General features: G+C 44.0%; 1 protein-coding gene and 1 pseudogene across 1 annotated transcript in view; one reads left to right on the plus strand and one right to left on the minus strand.

The window, feature by feature from the left end:
• The window catches only part of Rnf185 (ring finger protein 185), a 39149-nt gene extending 18219 nt beyond the window's left edge, over positions 1 to 20930 (minus strand). The window contains exon 1 of the mRNA XM_075944064.1: positions 20758 to 20930. The gene's annotated coding sequence lies outside the window, so the exon portion shown is untranslated. The remainder of the gene's footprint in view (positions 1 to 20757) is intronic.
• Positions 2082 to 2868, plus strand: LOC142832644 (small nuclear ribonucleoprotein Sm D2-like; annotated as a pseudogene).
• Positions 20931 to 22762: the final 1832 nt, after the last annotated feature.

The following is a 22762-nucleotide window of genomic DNA, read 5'->3' on the forward strand; positions in this document are numbered from 1 at the left end:
TTAGGGCTCATGAACACCTCTCACTACAGCAGCAGCTTAGCGACTTGAGCAGGAAAGAGGCCGGCTCTCCACCACTTTTTCACTCAGTTACATCATTTTACATGATGTCCCAGAAGGGCAGCTGGCTGCTGACAGTAGCAGTGTCTTGTTAGCTTCAGTTTCAAGACCTTCTCCATGGTGGAAAGCTTCCTCCTCTTTTATAACTGTGTGTGTGCATGTGTGGTATACTGGGGAATAAATGTAGGCCCTCACACATGCTTGCTAGACACTAAGCACTCCACCACTGAGCTATAAATATCCCCAAACCTCAGTGTTTCTTTGTTGAAAAAAAATCTTTTTGAGATTTATTTCATTTTATGTGTATGACTGTTTTGTCTGCAGGTATTTATGTGTGCCACATGTGCACCTGTTGCCCAAGGAGGTCAGAAGAAGAAACTAGAGCCCCTGGAACTGGTGTTATGGATGGTTGTGAGCTACCATATGGGTGCTGGGAACAGAACCCAGGTTCTGTGCAAGAGCAACAAGTGCTCTTAACCACTAAGCCATCTACCCAATCACCTCCTTGTTTGGAAAAAAAAATCTTTTAAAATTAAGAATTAGCTGGGTATGGTGACACAGTTATACTCAGTTAATACTCTGGACATTTAGGAAATTGTCAACTGAGAAAAAAAATCAGCCAAGTTAACAAACAAAGAAATGGTTTTGCTTTTGAGAAGGGCCTCTCTGTGTAGCCCAGACTGACCTGGAACTCACAGGGATTCCTGCCTCCTGAGTGCTGGGATTAAAGGTATGACCGCAACACTCAGTCCACTAATTAGGACTATAACCCAGGAAAAATATATTTAAGCAGTCTTAAAAGTGTGTTCTGAGGTCAGGTGGTGGTGGCATACTTTTAATCCTAGCACCCAGGAGGCGGAGACTGGTGGATTTCTGTGAATTCGAGGCCAGCCTGGTCTACAAAGCGAGTTCTAGGACAGCTAGAACCTCTACACAGAGAAACCCTGTCTCGGGGGGAAAAGAAAAAAAAAGTATTCTGAGGTCTTAGAAAATTGTATCTTTAAACTGCTAAAGGATCAGAGATTTCATTGCTTTTCAGGAAGTATGTCTTGAAACTGATTTACCACTCAGGTGGTAAAGGCACTTGCTGCTAAGCCTGACAACCTGAGTTTGATCCCTGGACCTACATGGTAAACCAACTCCAGCAAGCTGGCCTCTGACTTCATGGTCTCCACACATGTACACCATATACAATAAACAAGCAAGTGTAGTTTAAAATTAAAAAAGAAAAAATCGACTGAATACAGTTTCAGTTTCTGAGCAGTTCAGCAGAGGTTAACAATGTTCCAAGGTCAGCTACCGTCTGGGGTGCCTGTCTAGCCTGATCCAAAGGCTTAGCTGGGAATATGCCTAAGGTCTGAAGAATGGACTGCTTGTTCCATTTTGTGTCTCAAACAAATGCTCATCTGTTTTGTTTTTCTTGGCAGAATTACTGTTAATTTTGTTGGGTATGGCTGCACTATGTAACTTTAAAAAAAATTACCATCTGGCCTGGAGAGATTTCTCAGTCAGTAAAGTGTTTGCTATGCAAGCACTAATGCCCAAGTTTGATCCATAGAACCCACCTAAAATCGTCAGGTATAAGGAGATACGACTGTAATCCCAATGCTGGAAGGGATTCGTGGGGCTTGCTAGCCAGCCAACCTAGCCTAATCAGGCCAACTCTGGGCCAACCTATGAGAAACCCTTAGCCAAAAACTAAGGCAGCTCCTGAGGAAGAACATGCAAATATATATGCATACACACACACACACACACACACACACACACACACACACACACACAATATACACACACACCATCTGCTAGAGATACATACAAAATATTTATTAAAGAATAGGATATTTGGGATTTACTTTATAATATTCCAAAAATGAGGCTGGGGAGATAGTTCAGTCAATAAAGTCTTGCTCAAATTTGAAGACCTAAGCTTGGGTCCCCAACACTCACATAAAAAGCCTCCTCTCGCTCTACTCCAGAGACTGGAGCAACCATGGGAGTGGTCTGCAGGCAAAACCTCCACCATGAGTCTCCTCAATAAACCCAAGAGTGAGATTCATGGAGGAAGGTCATTGGTTAAAAAAATAAAGAAACTGCTTGGCTGGCCCTCATAGGTTAGAACACAGGTGGGTGGAGAAAACAGAACAGAATGCTGGGAGGAAGAGGAAGTGAGCTCAGACTCGACAGCTCTCCTCTCGGGGGCAGACGCCTCAGAGAGATGTCATGCTCCCCTCTCCTGGGCAGACGCACATGATGAAGCTCCGACCCAGGATGGACGTACGCTAGAATCTTCCCGGTAAGACTGATGCTACACAAGTAAGAGATGGGTTGCTCGGAATATGAGAATTAGCCTAGAAGAGGCTAGATAGAAATGGGCCAAGCAGTGTTTAAATGAACACAGTTTGTGTGTTGTTATTTCGGGGCATAAACTAGCCAGGCGGCCGAGGTGCTGGGGACGCAGCCTCGCCGCTCCTATTACTACATGAGATGACCGCAGAGGAGCTGCAGAAGCGAGGGAAGGAAGAATTCAACACAGGCCCCCTCTTGGAGCCCACAGTCAGTCAAGAACAACATGCATGTGCTCATTAACTGTTGTAACAACAAGAAGTTCCTCGGACAGGTGAGGCCTTTGACAGGCACTTCAACATGGTGCTGAAGAATATGAAGGAGATGTGGACTGAGGTCCCCAAGAGCAGCAAGGGCAAGAAGAAGTTCAAGCCTGTCAACAAGGACGGCTAAATCTCCAAGATGTTCCTGCATGGGGACTCAGTCATCCTGGTGCTGTGGAACCTGCTCACCGCAGGCAAGTAGAGTAGGGGTCTCTTTCCTCTGTGGGAGCCTGCTCCCAGCCCTTCCCAATGGCATGGAAATAAAACTCTGTGTTTTTTTGTTGGAAAAAGAAAAGAAAGGAAGGGAGGGAGGGAGGGAGGGAGGGAGGGAGGGAGGGAGGAAGAGACAGACAGAGAGAGAGAGAGAGAGAGAGAGAGAGAGAGAGAGAGAGAGAGAGAGAGAGAGAGAGAGAGAAAGCCAGGTGGGATGGTGCATGTCAGTAACCCCAGAGCTAGGGGCATGTATGGAGACAGATTCCTAGAGCTCACGGACCAGACCAGTCTAACTGAATCTGTGTGTTCCAGGTTCAGTGAGAGACTTTACCTCAAAAAAATGAAGTGGACAATGACTGAGGAAGGCACCTGACATTCAACACTAGCCTCCACACATCTGCAATGTGTATATAGGTATACACACACACACACACACACACACACACACACACACACACACACACACGGTGGTGGTGATAAAAGATGAAACAAGAACAAATAAGTTGGCTCTTAGAAATAAATGATATGCTGGGTGGTGGTAGTGCATGCCTTAAATCCCAGCACTTGGGAGACAAAGGCAGGCGGATATCTGTTAGTTCAAGGCCAGCCTGGTCTACAGAGCAAGTTCCAGGACAGCCAGGACTACACAGAGAAACCCTGTCTCAAAACTCCCCCACCTAAGAGAAAAGAAAGGATGTGTTAGGATTATGTAGCATTTTATTTTTATGTATATTTTGAAACTTTTCATAATAAAAGAAAAAATTTAAAAAGTTGCCAAAAGGTATGTATATTTATAAACTTCTTTTGAGTTAAAATTTATACATGCAAACACACACACACACACACACACACACACAATGTCTAGAAGGCAATACTGATCTATTAATTACTTCTGGTATTATGAGGATTAGGAACTTTGAACTTTTATATTCTTATTCTATTTTAAGGCTTTATAACAAGCCTATTATTACTTTTAAAATAACTTTTATAAAAGAGAGTGAATGTGTGTATATTACGTTTGTTGCATAAATTATAAATTTTAGGAAGTGTCTTTAAAATTTTTTTAATCTTTATTTTCATTTTTTTTCCAAGACAGGGTTTTGTTGTGTAGTCCTGGATGTCCTGGAACTAGCTCTGTAGACAAGGCTGGTCTTGAACTTAGAGAGATCCACCTGCCTCTGCTTCCTGAGGCCTGAGATTAAAGGTGTGTGCCACAATGCCCAGCTGTATCATATTTTTAATACATTACTTTTGAAATCAGACCAATATAGCAGTACCCATAATGTCAACACTTCCCCGATCCTGAAAAGCTCTAAATTCAAGATCTGACTATACTACTGACTTGCTATGGTTTAAATTTCTTTTCTCTAGAGCTGGGGTGTAGCCCAGTTGGCAGAGTGTCTGCCTAGATACATGAAACACTTGGTTGATTTCCAGCAAAATCAGGCATAGTGGCACACACCTATAATCTCAGAACTTGGAAGGTAGAGACAGCTAGATCAGAAGTTTAAGGTCATTCTTGGCTACACAATAAATTTGAGGTAAACTTTAGGTTATTAATTGAGGGTTAAAAAGATCTTATCTCAATAAATAAATTAATTTCTTTTGTCCCCTGAAAAGTAAGTACCAAGTAATCTACCAAGATGAGTGATCTGGAAGAGGAAACAAAGTGGGAGTGGCTAATGCCACATATGTACCACTTAGGATGGACACCAGGATCCAACAAGGTTCTTCATGGCTTAATCTACTGCTCACAGGTATACGGGAAAAACAGGTAAAGATAGATGTTCGGGTGGGAATAGTCAGGAGACAGCAACAGGTCAGTTCAGAGTTTGCAGGGTGTAGCAGCCATGTAGCAGGTCAGATACCGATACATGCCAACTCTAAACAAATCACATCACTCTTATTCTAATGCCCTTCCCTGGGTCTCATCCTAGTAGACACTCAGATAACTGTTGAGTGAGTGGATGCAAGCATGCATGACTGGTTCTGGTCAACTGCCAGGCTGGTTGCTTACAAACCCCTCTGCAATTCTGGGTTCCAAAGTCACATACTCATCTCCAAACCCTCTCCTCTACCTCCTTTTGATAGCATTCTTTTGGGGCTATCTACCGAGCACCCACAGAACAAAAGAATGTGGCCACAGACTCAAGGGTCCTGTAGGATTGGGTCAGTGGCCAGATAATGCAGGTTCTCTTTGGCTAGTCAGCAGATCAACTAAGAAGGAAACAGGGCCTAGGCATTGCTGAGCTTATAAAATCAATCTTGGTCCCTACAGAACCTACACACTTTGACCTCACCAACACAGCAACCTCACTGGGGCTGGTCTTGAACTTCTGAGCTTAAGTGATCCTCCTACTTCAACTGCCTCTGTGCTGGGACTAAAGGCATGTGCCATTGTACCCAGCCATTCATTACTCTTCACCTGAAGCATATTCCAGCTGTAAATCTATTACTGCTTCTGATCCTTACTCCATTTTACAGTTAAAAACATCAAGTCAGGGAGGTTAAAGAACTTGCCTAGGGCCAGGCCACCATCCAGTGCCAAATTCAGATTTTCCAACACAATTATGAGCACACTCTGCATTCTTATAAACAATAAGTATAGATGTTGGGAACCGAACCTGGGTTTTCAGGAAAGAACAGCAAGTACTCATAACTATGTAGCCATCTCTCCAGCCCCACTCTACATTTAAATTTTATTTTATGCATGTGATTATTGTGCCTTTCATGTATATCTGTGCACACATGTATGCCTGGTACCTGCCTACACAGGACAGAAGAGAGCATGAATTGCCATTTGCGTGGTAAGGAATCAAACCTAGATCCGATCCTCTGGAAGAGAGGTCAATCCTCTTAACCACTCAACTCTCCAGCCCCACCACTCTACATTCTTTGAGACAGGATCTCATTTTGTAGTCCTGGTTTGCTGTGGGACAATGGTCTTGTACCCTGTAAATATTTATCTCTTGTACTTGTTGAATAAAATGCTGATTGGCCAGTAGCCAGGCAGGAAGTATAGGCAGAGCAACCAGAACAGGAGAATTCTGGGAACAGGAAAGACTCAGTCTACCGTTGTCACCCATACACAGAGGAAGCAAGATGAGAATGCCTTACTGATAAAAGGTACCAAGCCACGTGGCTAACACAGACAAGAATTATGGGATAATTTAAGATGTAAGAGTTAATAAGAAGACCAAGCTAATAGGCCAACCAGGTTATAATTAATGTAGATCTCTCTGTGCTTCTTTGGGACTGAAACCTCTGTCAACACTGGTTGGCCTGGAACTTACTATGGAGACCAGCCTGGTGTCAACTATCTTCTTATATGCTACCTCATAAACACATAGCTTTATGAGATGAAATGCACATTCTTTGTTGTCCTCAAACTCCTGCTATAACTTTTGGCTTTCTGAATGAAATACAGAGCAAATTCATCATCCATCCACCCATGCATGCAGCTAACAATTCTTCACTGCCAACTACATGCCAGATTGCTGCTACCACGTGGAAGCTTCACAAAGAAGAGCAGTACCAAGTTGAGGCTCTGGAGTTTAGCAGAAGAGCTAAAAGGCATAAGAATCCTTAATAAGGACTCCATCAAAAATCACCTGAGTTGTGTTATTTTTCCAAAAAAAAAAAAATAAAACAAAAAACCAGCACCTCTGTGCTTGCTATTTTTGTGTTAATTTGGTAAAAGCTAGAGTCATCTAATTAGAGAGAACCTAAATTGAGAAAGTGCCTTCATTATAGGCTGTGGGCAAGCCTGCAGGGCATTTTCTTAATTAGTGATGAATGTGTATAGGTCAAGTCACCATTGGTGGCTGGTGCCACCCCTAAGCAGGAGGTCCTGGGTCCTATGAGAAAGCAGGCAGACCCCAGGTAGTGGTAGTAGCCTTTACTCGAACAATCTCTACCTTTAATAGAGCAAGCTCCATGGTCTCTGCTTCTAGTTCCTGCCTCCAGGTTCCTGCCTTGACTTAACTTTGATGATGAACTGTGATATGGAAATGTAAGCAAAATAAACCTCCCCAATTAGGCTATAAAGCTACACAGAGAAACCCCTGTCTCGAAAAACAAAAACAAAAACAGAGTTGACTCTCCTTACAGCATTCATCAATGAACTGACTCCTATTCTTGTGCTCAGTTCTTAGGCTCTGGAAACTGTAGGCATTTTGGAATTCATCAGCTGTCTTATGGGTTCCTTCCCTGCCCCCCCAATCCCAAGACAGGGTTTCTCTGTGTAGTTCTGTCCTGGAATTCAGTCTAAAGACTAGGTTGGCCTTGTACTCAGGGATCAGTCTGCCTCTGCCTCCCAAGTGCCACCACTGCCCGGCTATGTGTTTCTTTTTAATGTCCCACCCCCACAGTTTCTGAGGACAAAACCCAGGTCTTAGGCATGCCAGGCAAGTACTCTACAACTGACTATATTCCAGCTCCTATACCCCCCTTTTTTTTTAATGTTTTTATTGAGCTGTATCTATACCCCTTTTTAACCCTAAAAATTCCAGGCCAAGGTGTACAGAGATATCAAAAAGACACCAATCTTCATTATGAAAATTACAAATCTGGGCAAGCTCCCAGCAAAAGGCTTGTCCTGTGGCATGTACTTGTTCACATGGGAGCTTCCTGTGAGGTCTGAGCCTGACTATATTGATGCTTAGGTTGCTGACATGGAGACAGATGAGACTCACATTCCAAGAATGTCTACGTCACACTCACGGAAGGCTGTAGTGGGAAGAAATAAGTAGGTTGAGTGGAACCTGGGACACACATTAACCAGCTGTAAAAATCTAAGAGTCTAAGTGGTGTTTAAGTCCCAAGGCTATCCCTCAAGAGACCTAACCCTAAATACAGGACCAAAGACATGAATGATCTTAGGTCCAGGAGGAGAGAGAAGTCTGAGTGGATGGCTTCCTTTTTTGGGGACTGCACTGGTCCTAGTCTTTGGTACCTTGTAACCTCCCCTACCTTCTCAGATTTATTTTAAAAGACCTCATTATTTGCTAGGCATTCAGTATACAGAGATAAAAGTTTCAGTCTAAGGGTGACAATGACAAGTAAACCAACAAGACGCCCAGTCTGCTTGGCATTCACAGGTGTACAGAGTGTGTAAGGGCAGAGGATACAGACACAGTACAACAGACAGGTGGACAATTCACTTTGCCAAATTCAGTGTAGAGGAGCCCAGGGAATGGTAAAGAAGGCAGCAAAAGCTAGGAAAGAGCAGGGAGGAAGTCTGTAGATTACCCAGAGCCCTTCAGCCTTGGCCTGCTTGCTCATATTCCAAACTTGGGTCCATAACCTGAATCCCCCATCCAACCTCCCAAAATGCCCTATGATTTTAATGATGCTCTCCCTATCCGGCTCACTCCAACTCCTTAGCTAAGTAGACTGACATCTACATCCAAATGGTGGATTTGGGTAAACATAGATTATACTATGTGACGCAACACTATTATATTATCTTTTATTTTATTTTGCTTTGTTTGAGATAAGGTCTTGCTATGTCACCCTGGCTGATCTGGAACTTGCAGTGAAGCTCCTGCCCTTGTCTCTTGAGTACTAGGATATAAACATGTGCCACCAGAGACAGTCAGCCCACCATACTTTTTTTCTTTTTAAATGGAGGTGAGGGGTGTATGGGACAGATATCTCAATTGATAGAGTATTTGTTTCACAAATATAAGGACTTTAGTTTTATTCCTGAAGACCACATAAAAATGCTGGGTATAATGGTATTACACACATATAATCCCTGCACCAAGAACGTCAAAGTAGAAGAATCCCTGAGGCTTTCAGGAGGAGACAGTATTCCTAAGAATGGCACCCAAGGTTGTTCTCTGGCCTCTATATGCAAGCACAGAAGCCTGCACAATCCACGAACACATACACACACTATCTTATTATGTAACACTGGGCTTCACCCAGGGTCACTGACCTAAGCTAGGGCCTTACATGTGGAAAAAAGTACTTAGTCACTGAGTTGAACTCCCAGCCCTTCCTTATATTATCCCAGTTTGTTGCACAGAGATTATATTATACTTCCACAGAGACTTTACTTATATGAGAATTTTACCTACATGACATAACGTTAAGTGAAAAAGCAATATACAAAACTGTATACAAAGAGATGATGAGAAAGTGCAAGCCTATGAGATCAGCACTTGGGAGGCAGGAGCATGAGTTTGAAGCCAGACTGGACAAAACTGTTTCTCATAAAACAAAACTGTATACAAAGTCAAACACGGTGCCATATACCTGTAACCTTACAGCTCCTAGAAGGTGGAAGCATTATAAATTTTTTTTCCAAGATTAGTTTCAACTACAAAGTTTGAGCCCAGATGCTTCCTACATGAGACCCTGTCTCAAAATAAAATCCCAAAGAACCTTGTATATAAAGTTGAACATATTCTATATATGACTACAAGAGGTAAAAACCATGTAAGGAAAAAATGTAAAATATTTATGAATAATTCTGAAAAGAAGAATTATGGTCAAAATTCTTAAGCTTAAAAATTTTTGCGGGGGGAGGCTAGAGGTCAGAGGACCCAGGTTCATGTACCAGCACACAAGAGACCCAGTGCTTTTTTCCCTGGCCTCTGAAGGCATTGCACACACGTGGTGCACAGACATACATACATTTAGGAAAATATTCATACACATAAAATAAAAATAAAATCTCAAAAAAAATTGAAACAAGGTCTTGAACTCAGAGACCCACCTACCTCTGCCTCCCAATGAGGCTAGAATGAAAGAAGTGCACCACCACAGCCAATTAAATTTTTTAAAAATTACTTTTATTTATTACGTATGTAAGCGAGTCCATGCAATGGCAGGCGGGGAAGTCAGAAGACAACTTTTAGGAGTCAGTTCTTTCACCATATGGATGCTGGGGATAGGACTCAGGTCATCAGGCTTGGTGACAGACGCCTTTACCAGCTGAGTGATCATGACAGCCACAGGGTTGTAGTCCACTCCCCTCCCCACTTGTACTTTCTGCTTTGCCCACAATAAATACTATATTTAAATGTTTTATTATATTTTGGGTGTGTGTATACCTGCCACAAGTGACTTGTGTAGGTCAGTATTTTCTCCTTCCATCATATGGGATCTGAGGATTGAATACAGGTCATCAGGCTTGGCAGCAGGCACCTTTACCCACTGATCCATCTTGACAGTCCACATATTCAAAAATAAGGAATTTGTTCAAAATCCTATACCTTTATATTTCAACAGAGGACAAGAAGGAAAACAAGCAGACTAAGATTCATTCACATGAAATTGTTAATGAGTTTTAGTACACTTTTCTTAGAAATTTTAGGTTTTTGTTGTTGTTATTTTTGAGACAGGCCTCACTATTCATCTCTGGCTGTCCTGGAACTCATGACATAGATCTCTCATAGAGATCTGCTTGCTAGGATTAAAGGCATGAGCTACTACATCTGGTGACATTTTAGCACATCACACACACACACACACACACACACCCGTCATATCGGGAATAAACCTAGGGCCTCACACACCAAGAAAGTGCTCTACCACTCTCACATAAACTTATCCTTTTTAACATTTAGTTCACTCTTGAGAGACAGAGTCTCTTTATAACCTGTATTGTCCTAGAGCTCTTTGTGAGTTTCTCCCAAATGCTGGAACTACAGACTTAGGCTACCATGCACACAGTTATTTTATTTTCTGAGACAGAGTCAGTCTAAATTTTACAGACTGATCTTGAACTCACTCTGTAGCCCAGACAGACCTTAAACTTGAGATCGTCCTCACTCCATTTCCCCAGTAGCTAGGATCACAGGTCTGTGTTACCAGAGTTAGCTCATTTTCAATTTTTATTTAGTTTTCATTTTTTAAAAAATATTTTATTTTATATGTGGTTGTTTTGTTTGTGTGTCTGTGCACCATGAAGAGGCAGTGTCCGAAGAGACCACAAGAGGGAGCCAGATCCCTCTGGAACTGAAGTTACAGATGGTTGTTAGCCAGCATGTGAGTGCTGGGAATTGAACTCAGGTCCTCTGGAAAAGCAGCTAGTGTTCCAGTCCCTTAATTATGTATTGCTAATACCTTCAGATGCTCAAAAAGAAAAGACTCTCCCAGCCCTGGAGCTCAATCACCCTGTTGTCTGATCTGGAGACCAACAGAACTAGATCATGTCTTTAGGGCAAACCTTAGCAGTAGAACTAGAGCCAAAGGGTGTGTGTGTCATTTTAACAAACACCCTCTAGAAATAATGTACTAGTCTGTATTCCTGATAAATATGCAAGTCCTTGACAATATTAAGGCTTTGGTTTTCAAAAGAGAATGCATACTTTCAAATGGAAAGTAGAGTACTTTTTAGTTTAGAAAGGTTTAAAGTAAAATTCACTGTTTCCTTCACTAATTAGTTATCAGGACCTATATTGGTCCATGTACTATGGCAGACACAAGAAACACATCAATTTTCCAAGTACAAGTCAAAGTTGATAGGGGAATTCCAGGGACAGCCTTTTCATATTTTCTTCCAATATTATCAATTCAAATGGTGTTTCTCTCGGTGAGGCTCTGTTTCAAAAAAAAGAGTGAGCTAGGCAGTGGTGACGCATGTCTTTAATCTCAGGACTCAAGAGGCAGAGGCAGGTGAATCTTTGTGGGTTTGAGGCCAGCCTGGTCTACAGAGTGAGTTCTAGGACAGCCAGGGCTACACACAGAAACCTTGTCTTGAAAAACAAAGAAGCAAACAAACAATAAAGGTGAAAAAAGGGGCTGGAGAGATGGCTCAGTGGCTAAGAGCACTGGTTGCTCTTCAAGAGAACTTGGGTCTAGATACCAGTACCCATACAGCAGCTAACAGCCATCTGTAACTCCAATTCCAGGGGATCCAACACCCTCTTCCCACCTCCTTTAGTCCCAGTCTGGTCTCCAGAGAGAGTTCCAGGAAGGTAAGGGCTACACAGAGAAAACGTGTCTCAAAAGACCAGAGAGAGAGAGAGAGAACCTCAATTTAAAAGACGTCCCTAACTAGATTGGCCTGTAGTCAAGTTTGTGGGACATTTCTTGAATAATGATTGGTGTGGGGTGACCCACCTACTGGGGGCAGTGCTACTCCTGGGCAGGTGGTCCTGGATGGCGTAAGAAAGCAGGCTGGACAAGCCTGTAAGCAGTATTCCACCATGGCCCCTACTTCAGTTCCTAACTCCTGGTTCCTGCCCTGCTTGAGCTCCTGCCTCGCTCCCCCCAGTGATGGAGTGACTGAGAGTTGAAAGCTGAAACAAACCCTTCCCTCCCCAAATTGCTTTTGGTTGTGGTCCTTTATCATAGAAACCCTAAATAATCCAATACCCATACATTTTTGTTAAAGATTTATTTCATGAGTGTTTTGTCTGCACATACATCCCAGTGTAGGAGGTCCTTTTGTCTTTGTGTTGCTTTCATTGGTTAATAAAGAAACTGCTTTGGGCCTGTTGATAGGGCAGAACTTAAGTAGGCAGGGAAAACTAAAGGGCATGCTGGGAGAAAGGAGGCAGAGTCAGAGAGAGATGCCATGGATCCTCTGCCTGAGATGGAAGTGGGTTAGAATCATGCTGGTAAGCCACTGCCAGGTGGCAATATATAAAGATTAATAAAAATGTATTAAATCAAAATGTGAGTTAGCCAATAAGAGGCTAGAGCTAATGGGACAAGCAGTGATTTAATTAATACAATTTCTGTGTAGTTGTTTCAAGGCTAAGCTAGCCAGGTGGCCAGGATGAACAAGCAGCCCTCTCCTTACAACAACTGCTCTTGCCCGACCTGCTAAACTGGACAGGCAACAGCTGCAGAAAAATGACCACTGAACTTGCCTAAAGGTGAAATGATCCTTTGGAGTTTCTACTTCATGAAAGAGTCTGCCAGATATTCTGCAGGACACAGAAGAAAGTGACTGACAAACTGCCAATATAGGCAGAACTGTCTTTAAAATTTCCTGCTTCATGGAAAAGTCTCCTGGATACTATGGGCCTGTAGGCTGAAGATGGATGCCCCAACAGTACAGAAAAACTTTGAGTGACTGTCCAGGCAGCGAGATGTCTCTGTCAATTCTAGAGTTTTGGAAGTTGCTTACAATGCACTTCCTGTTTATTTAGGTAATATTATATCCTTCTGGAGTTTTTGATGGAGTTGAAGAATTTATAGTTATAGTTTTCCTTAGTCATGATAAAAGATAAAGTAGATATAAATATTATAACTAATTCTTGCTTGATAACTGTTTTGTTATATGTAATTTTACTATGTTAAAGTTAAAGCCTTCCCTTTTGTTTAAATAGAAAGGGGGAAATGGTGTAGGAGGTCCTTCTGTCTTTGTGTTGCTTTCATTGGTTAATAAAGAAACTGCTTTGGGCCTGTTGATAGGGCAGAACTTAGGTAGGTGGGGAAGACAGAACTGAATGCTGGGAGAGTCAGAGAAATGCCATGGATCCACCATAGATAGATGCTGGGAATTTTACACGGTAAGCCACTGCCACATGGTGATACACATATTAATGGAAACGGGTTAAATTAAGATGTAAAAATTAGCCAATAAGAAATTAGAACTAATGGGCCAAACACTGATTTAATTAATACGGTTTCTGTGTGGTTATTTCAGGGCTAAGCTAGCTTGGCAGCTGGGACGAACAAGCAGGCCTTTCCTCCTACAATGTCCTTGTACCACATGTATGTCTGGGGTCCAAGGAGGTCAAAAGAGGGTGTTGGATCCCCTAGGACTAGAGTTGTGAGCCACCGTGTAAGTTCTGGGAATCAAACCCAGGTTCTCTGCAAGATCAAGTGCTTTTCTTAACTGCCAAGCCATCTCTCCAGGCCCCAAAACATTTTTTTTAATTGAAAGGAAAAAAAATGGCTGGAGAATAATTCGATGGTAGAAAGTTTGCACAGCATTAGAGAGAGAGGTCTTGTGTTCAATCCCTAGTATTGTAAAAATAAATAAATAAATACAATTTCATTAAAATCATGCCACAGAGCTTTGATGGCTCTGAGTACGAATTTTAGTTCCCACTTATTCTGTAGCTTTACACAAGTTATCTCCTCTCTGTGCTTGTCACAGAGAAAACTGTACGGGACTCCATCCAGGTAAGGACTCTGAGTTCAGGGAACAGTACTGTTTACACTTCCCACAGAGCAACGAAAGCAGCCAAATGAGTCACAATTTCCCTTTCTCAAAGAACACTGTTCCTTGAAGGCAGACTGGGTAACTGTCCATGCGTTGACAGAAATCCAGTATGGGACACAGTTTGATCCAAAGAAATAAGATTTCTACCTGAAGTGTTGAGGTCAGGGGCATTTGCACTTCTTACTGTAACTTTCACTAACTCCACACTAAAATTGTCTGTGTGAGTTATTTCATTTAATCTTTACAGCCTGCCTTGAGGCAAACACTACTACAACAATGTTAGTATTCCTGGGATGTTAAATTAGACCCAGAATAGTTTAGGTCATTTGGTTGATCACAGAGCCAGTCAGCAGCAAAGCTTCCCAACCATAAGTCATGCATGTAGCAGATGGTACCTCAGTGACTTGTGCTTGGGTGTTTCCTCATGTCTGTCCCAGCTTCCAGATGCATTACTCAGCACAAGGTTTGGCACCTAAGGAGCACCTCATAAAGGTGGATGGTGTGTCAAAGCTGATGCCCAAGAGCACACAACCAGCACAACTCAATACTAGTCAACATACTCCATTCAAGTTTTAGAGAGTCAGTGCCTACAGGAGCAGTGGTTGTTTAGAGACCTAGAACTGTATTACAGAGCTGACTCACTCCTTGTTTTTCAACTGTTGCTCTAAACTTTTTTGGAAGGAGTGGGAGGTACTAGGGATGGATGCCAGGGCCTTGCAAAAGTAGGCAAGTACTCCCACTAGCCACACTCCCAGTCTTGGTACAGACTTGGAAATAGAAAGGGGTGAGTACAGGGGACAGACCACAGGGATTTCATGGATACAACCAGAAAACAGTCTAGGTTATCTGGGTTGGCATTCGTGACTGGGATGTGTGTGTACGTGCGCGTGTGTGCATCCATACGGTAGACTGACCATGCAGTTTATTGTGTGCGTGTCATGTGCATGCGTGTGAGGTCATACTGTAGACTAACTAGGCAGTTTGCTGTGCACTCTTATAAGACCCAACTGCTAGTTCAACAGCACACCTGACAGGGAGAGGACATCAAATAAGGTACGTAAATGAGTAGGAATTTGGCAATTTTAACTCAAATCAATATAGGTGGGCAATGCTGCACTAGGAAAAAGCTCTCCAGATTGGAAAAGATCCCAGTTAAGGACTATCACTTTCTAGTAAAACATGATTTTTAAAAAAGTATTTAGAGCCAGAGGACATGAAATGAAGCTTATCTTTGCCTCTCACTCACCAGTATCCCTCATCTGTAAACAGTGATAACTGCTCCTGCTTTCTTTTTTGCTATAAGAAGAGTTCATAAAATAAGGGAGTGCTTGCTTCTACTGTCATTCAAGTCAGTAGAACATCATTAATTCAGGTTTTCCCTGGGGTTGAGCTAAACGCCTCTAAAATACTCCAAACTATTAAAGGAGAATAAATAGGGGAGATATTAAGGAGAAAACTTTCTAAGAGTTTAATACCAAACAGCAAATACCTGACAAAATAATGATCTCTTTTTGGTTTCTAATAGTTCTCAAAGAGGATCTGTGATCATAAACAATAAAGCCAGGGATGAGGAACAGATCAGTTGGTAAAGAGCTTGCTTTGTGAGTATGAGGACTCAGGTTAAATCCCCAGAACCCCACCCTCATCTGACACACACACAACAAGCTGGGCATGATACCATACGGAGGAAAGGAAGACAAATCCCAGGGAACACTGGCTCCCCAGCTTTGCCTACTTGGTAAGTCACAGGTAAGTGAGACCCTGTCTCAAAGAAAACAAAAGTAGATGGCACATGAGGATGGTGCCTGAAGAGGATGGTGCCTGAAGAGGATGGTGCCTGAAGAGGATGGTGCCTGAAGAGGATGGTGCCTGAAGTTGCCTTCTGGCCTTCAAGTGCATGTGTTCATGAGGCACCTGTGCACACAGGCATACAGACACACACACACACACACACACACACACAACATAAAGCCAGGTATCACTTGGAAAGTCTGTAACATCAGCTTTTACGAATCACGCTTGCACCCTAACGCTTCCTCTAGCAGCTGTGCTTACTGCCATTTAGAAAACGCCAACTAGGCTCAAAGATAAAAAATAAGCCTGACAAGATCTGTTCCCTGGCCCCAAGGAGTCTAGGGCCAAGTCGGAATTTAACTTTTATGTAACAGTAACAAATTTCCACACACTGCACCATATCTTGGATCCACTATCTTGGATCCACTTTCATATTCAAAGAGCTGTCTTTCTTTACAAACCCACCATGCCCACATCACCAGGTACTTCTGAGGAACAGCTGGTAGAGTGGGAACTAGTTTGTCAGGTGTTACAAAGACCACCCAGGGGTCAACCTGGCAACTAGTCTTAGAACAGAACAGCCAGCTCAGATTAGTAACCACAGAAATGAAGCTTCAGTATGTCCCCCACGGTCACCTGGAGGTCAAGGGCTCCACATTCAACTGTGTGTACACAAACAAAATGTCTAATCCAGCTGAGGTGAAACAGCAAAAGCAGGCTCCACTTGGAAAGTGAAAAGTTCTGGAGAGAAACAGCGATGATGCTTCTACAGTATCAATTTTCTTAAAGATGGCTAGCATGGTCATTTTATTCTATGTATTTTAGTATGATAACAAAACAAAACAAACTGGGTAGCCGGATGGTGTTAACATTAAGATGTTAACAGGCTACCTGCTAATGGTTGGACCAGTAGTCCCAGGTACTTGGGAGACTGAAGCAGAAGGACCAACTGAGGTCAGGAGTTTGAGACTAGCCTAGGCAACCCAATAAGAGCCGATCTCAAATGATGGTAACTGGAAAAAAGTGGAATACAAGAACTATGTAAGGCAACTGATTCAACTATAAAAATGTACTCAGTGGTGAGCCAGGGAGATGGCTAAATGATAAAAGTCTTTGCTATGTAAACATGTTTGACTCCCCAGAAATCATGGAAGACCAGACACTGTAATGAAAGTGCCCATAATCCTAGCGCCCTTAAAAAGCAAAGTCAGGAGAATTTCTGAAAATTTATGGGTCACCTAGCCTGACAGTGGAAAACAAAAAAAAAAAACTCTGCCTCAAACAAGGTGTTTGAGGAGAGGACTGACACTTGAGATTGTCCTCTGATGTCCACATGCACACTTGGCATGCACACTGACCCTCCCTCTTCCTCTCTGCCCGCCCCCACACCCACACCCACCTGCGCTGTACCCAGTGACAAGAAACAAGGAACTGAGACCAACTGCAGCAAAGGTTCTCTTTAGATGATACACGGATGACAAGGCAGGTAAGAGGGATACTTTTCTAAATTTCCCAAAGTAAGTAATCTTTAACAATTTAAACGACGGGGGTGTTTGTTTTAATATTCATGATGGTGTGGTTAGGGCCAAAGACTGTGGAGTCAGAATCAGCACGGTGAGCCAGCAGTTCCGGAACCCTAAGACTACATTCACCCTGAGTACTCCACAGTATCATGCACCCCTGGCCTCTCTGCCTGTGACAGACACAGGGTCTCCACATGTTCTTACCACATTTTGGATGATGCCGTGCTTTCTGGGCACAAATAGTATACCTTGCACAGGAACATGGCTGCTTAGATCAGCAATTATTGGGGCTGTGCCAAGTTTTGCATAATCAGCAGTCTAAAATGGACAACTTACTCTGTGCTTTAGAATGTCCAAATCACCGGGCAGTGGTGGCATACACCTTTAATCCTAGCACTAGGAGGGAGAGGCAGGTGGATCTGTGAGTTCAAGGCCAGCCTGGTCTACAAAATGAGTTTCAGATCAGCCAGGACTGTTAAACAAAGAAAACCTGACTGAAAAAAAAAATAATAACAAAAGATTAAAATAAAAGCCTATAGAATGTCTAAATTCAACTTCCTTCAGATAAGGAAGTTACTGGCAAGTTCTCATTGTGCCATTAAGCTCATTCTGAGTTACTCCCAGGGCTGTCAGAGATTAATTAAACACTCTGAATATTTATAACCAAAATTGTACATGTGGACAAATAATCCAATTACAGAATGGATAAAGGAACTGAATGAAATTTCTCCCAATAAGACGTACAGATGAATGGGTTGGCAAGAGCTTAGTAGGTAAGGGTGCTTGCTGTCAAGCCTGAGAACTTTATTTCAATCCCCACAAACCCAAATGGTAGGAGAAAACTGATTCCTGCAAGTTATCTTCTGACCTTCACACATCCATCGTGGCACATGCAGGTATACACACAGAGAGACACAAATGAATAAATAAAATGTAAAAACCCTACAAGGTATATAAATGATAGTAAGCACATGCAAATATGTTTAATACTATCAGTATGAGGAAAATGTAAATCAATAACATAATGAGATGACCCTTCATACCTGGGAGGGTGTGTACATATATATGTGTATTTTGTTTAGTTGACTGATTTTGTCATTTTGAGACAGGGCTTTACTATGTAGTTCTGGCTGTCCTGAAACTCAAAAGATTAACTGGCTTTGTACTCACAGAGATCCACCTACCTCACCTCAAGTGCTGGGATTATGCTTTAGAAATATAAAAGCTGGACTAGGGAGATGGCTCGGTTGGTAAGTGCTGCTGCACAATGATTAGGATCAGAGTTCAGATTCCTAGCACACACATGAAAGCTGGGCACTGTAACATATATATATATGTAACCTTGGCACTAAGGGCTGGGAAAAGACACAGGCAGATCCTGGGAGCTTGCCAGCCAGCCAACTTAGCTCTAGGTTTAAACCAGAGATTCTGTACAAAATAAAAAAGTAGATGATAAGTAAGTAAGTAAATAAATCAATCAGAAAGCAAAGAAGTACTTGCGCGCACACACACACACACACACACACACACACACACACAGCTCTAAGCACAAGGATTTAAAGCCATACAAGTACAATGACACATCTCAGCACCTGGACAAGAGGGCCACCAAAATTTGAGACCAGTCTGAGCAGGAGAGGGGGAAAGATTAAGGCTCAGTTTATAAGCTAGGGAGAAGACTGACCCAAACACCTGCAACCAGTCCTCCTTTCTGTGATCCACAGTTCACTGGCAAGTAGAGCCTTGGGGGGAACATAAGCAATCTTAGCATTTGGAGGCTGAGGCAGCAAGACCCTGAGTCTGAAGTCAGCCTGGGCGACATAATACTCCGGAAGAGAGAGAGAGACAGACAGACAGAGTGTTAGTTCACAGTGTTCAGAGGCTTTCTAAATTATTCTTAGAAAACAAATTACTAATGTCAGATATAGCCTAGCACTGGGGAGCCTGAGGCACAAGTGTGGGCTATAGTGAGGCCCTGCCTAATAAAATGAATTAAAAAAAATCAAAATCAGAAGCCGGGCGGTGGTGGCGCACGCCTGTAATCCCAGCACTTGGGAGGCAGAGACAGGCGGATCTCTGTGAGTTCGAGGCCAGCCTGGTCTACCAAGGGAGTTCCAGGACAGGCTCCAAAGCTACTGAGAAACCCTGTCTCGAAAAACCAAAAAAAAAAAAAAAATCAAAACAAAAAAAATTACTAACCAATGGAATGGATCACTGTTTCTCAATACAACAAACACTTCCGGCACCTTCATCAGATACCGGGTGGTTCCAAAGTCCTTGAAAAGAAGGATGGTGAACTCGACGACTCGGAAAAGATTACATAAGGCAAGTGTGTGCTGGTCTGATTTACAGGAGATGTAGGCTAGAAGGAGGGCTCAAGAGAAGAAAGGAAGACTAAGAAATTTCAAATTCAACTGGCATAATACTAAGTAATGAGGAATCCCAGCACTGAGACTGAGGCAGGAGGATCAGGAGTTCAAGACCAACCTAAACTACAAAAGGAGTTTGAAGACAGCATGAGATCCTATCTCAAATGACAAAGGAAATGTCACATACACTCTGAGGGCAAGTTAGAATAAGAGACTTCCAAGTTGGAAGGGCCCTCCCTCTAAAACCTGTATATCTTCTTCCATAACAAGACAGCCAGTCAGTAGTCACTTCTTAAGATTCTTCCGTTAAATTCTTAATGGTAAGCACACATTTGTCTTCCCGTAAAACCCACCTATTAATCCTCGTTGTACGTCTTTCAGCCCCAAAGTTTAGGTGGGAGTCCTCGTTGCCATAACCTACGTGTGCCACGCCCCCGGCCAGTTACTCTCCTCCGGTGGGTTCTCCTAAGCTAGACGGCTGTTTCAAAGAGACGGACGGGCCCCGGCTGCCTCCCAGCGAACCTCGCATCCACAGCGGGAGAGCGCCCCACATGACCAGGCTTCAAACAGCGGTGGGCACAGGAGTCCCGAGGAGAACGTTCAAAAGAAGGTTTCCTAGGTTCCAAACCCAGATTCGAAACAAGCTGTCGGGGGAGTCCGGCCGGGGCTGGGGAGCGGCACCCCAGCGGACCTCAGGGCGGGCGGGTTTTACAAGTGTGGGAGGCGGCGACCTCGGATCCAGGTCTCCCACGCTTCCCCCCACATCTGTCCACCACCCTCCGCAGCTCCCCACCCGGCCGAAGCTCTCCCTACGGGGGAGACAGCCCCGCATCCGAGGGAGTCAGGGAGTCCGGGTGAGCCCGTCTGGAAGGGGAGCTGCTGCTGGCCCTTCCCTTTTCCGGGGCCTCAGTTTGCCCAATCTGTACCCAAGGTCGCCGGCTTGACCTTCCTTCTGGGACCCGGCGGGACTCAGACAGGCTGTCTCCGGGCCCCTCAGTCCCTGAGCCCCGGAAGGGGTCCCGCGCCTCCCGGGCCCGCCGCCCCAGCTCGTCACGTACCTGCCGCGGCAGAGCGAGCGCCGGCGACGCCACCAGTCCCTGTCGATCCCACGGTGGACAAGCCAGTCTCAGAGACTCGTCAGTCGGAAGGATTGAACCTCCGTCCCCTCCCACCCGGACTTCAGTCACCTGACGCGGAGCCGCCTCTGTCAGCGCGACTTCCGGTTACGGCCGGAAAAGGCTGGTGTGTGCAGTGCCGAGCTCCGGCCAGATGCGGGGCTCGTAAGTTCCGCCCTGGGGCCGGAAGCGGAGGACGTCCGGCCTTTGGATAGTGTTTCCTCGACCGTGGGGAGGAGAAGGGAGTTCAGTGGGTGGAGTGCTTGCTTCGCCTTCTTGAGGTCTTGGGTTCGAGTCCCAACAGCTGTAAAACGTGTCTGTGCCCGGCAGTAATCTCAGCATTCACTCGAGTGGTGGACCAGAATTCCAGTGTTGTTTTCGAAGCAAACTTGGGATGCAAACTGTGTTGCTAAACAACGGTAGCAAAAAAGTATGGGGGGGGGGGAGGTCTGCCTTGATGAAAAGCCAGTTCTAGAGATACCACTCCTTGTACTAGACTGTAAGGATGATGGTGACGGATGGGAATGTGTAAATGACACTGGCGCTACCTTTGAGGCTCTTCTAACCAAATCTGTGAAATTTCTGTATCAAGATGGCTCAGTGGGTAAGGATACTTGCTGCCAAGCCTGTCAACCCTAGTTCAATCCCAGGGACTCACAGTTGTCCTGTGACCTTCCCTTGTATACAGACACAATTAATTCATGTTAACTTTTTATTTTAAAAGTATAATTAAGCCGGGCGGTGGTGGCGCATGCCTTTAATCCCAGCACTCGGGAGGCAGAGGCAGGCGGATCTCTGTGAGTTCGAGGCCAGCCTGGTCTACAAGAGCTAGTTCCAGGACAGGAACCAAAAAAAGCTACGGAGAAACCCTGTCTCGAAAAATCCACAAAAGGAAAAAAAAAGGAGTATAATTAATTAGATGAACTGGTGACCAATGAGGGATTGTGGGAAGTACACTTATTATCTATAAAAATAAGTGAATAGAAAAATCAAGGTCTTAACTTTCAGCTGTTATTCCAGTGCGGCAGTGTTCAGTGTGGATGAGTGACTGCCATGCAGCCCCTCCAAAGCTGTGATGCTGCACAGGGTGGGCAGAGAGCAGGCACCTCATTCAGGAAACAGGATGGGACCTCCATCCTGGCCTTGGACAAGCAGGAGCAGTACCTTCCACAAGTGCAAGCTGAGGTGGGGCTGGCACACCGACCTTGAAGTATCCTGCACTGGACGGTTTTCAGCTTCTGCTTGGCGTCTTGAGAGCCCGAACTCCACCTGACGGCTGAGACTGCACGTTCCCAGAGTTCCTCCCTTGTCAGTCTCTAGCTGTAGCTCCACCTGTGGAGGACCTAAGGAAACTACCAGAATACTCCTCTCGTTTTGTTCTTGGGAAAACTACAATTCTTTTTTTTGGGGGGGGGGTAGTCTCATTAATAAAAGAATTTAGGAGTAGACTCACAGAAAGTGCAGGGGCAGTTTTGTTAGAGTCTGGGAGAAAAGCAGTACAACTGAAAATCCGAGCAGCTGCCAGAAAATGGGGGAAAGTCGTGTCTTTTAGACTAGGCTTGGAATAGAATAATGGAGCTTATCGAGAAAGAGGAAAACTGGCCTGGCAGTTGTGGCACCTGCCTTTAATCCCAGCACTCAAGAGGCAGAATTCAAGGTCAGCCTGGTCTACAGCACTAGCTCCAAGACAGCCAGGACTATACAGGGAAACCCTGTCTCAACCCCCACTCCAAAGGAAAAAGAAAAGAAGAAAAAAGGAAAAAAAGGGAAGAAAGGGGAAAACTGGAGGTGGAGAGATGGCTCAGCTGTTAAGAGCACTGGACCAGAAAACACAGGGTTGATTCCCAGCAGCCATACTGCTCCTAACCTTCTCCAACTTCAGTTTCAGGGGCTCTGGTGCTCTCTTCTGGTATCTCTAGATGCTCCATGAATTTGGTGCCTAGATATG

This window comes from Microtus pennsylvanicus, chromosome 12, assembly GCF_037038515.1.
Source record: "Microtus pennsylvanicus isolate mMicPen1 chromosome 12, mMicPen1.hap1, whole genome shotgun sequence".
Classification (NCBI taxonomy): domain Eukaryota; kingdom Metazoa; phylum Chordata; class Mammalia; order Rodentia; family Cricetidae; genus Microtus; species Microtus pennsylvanicus.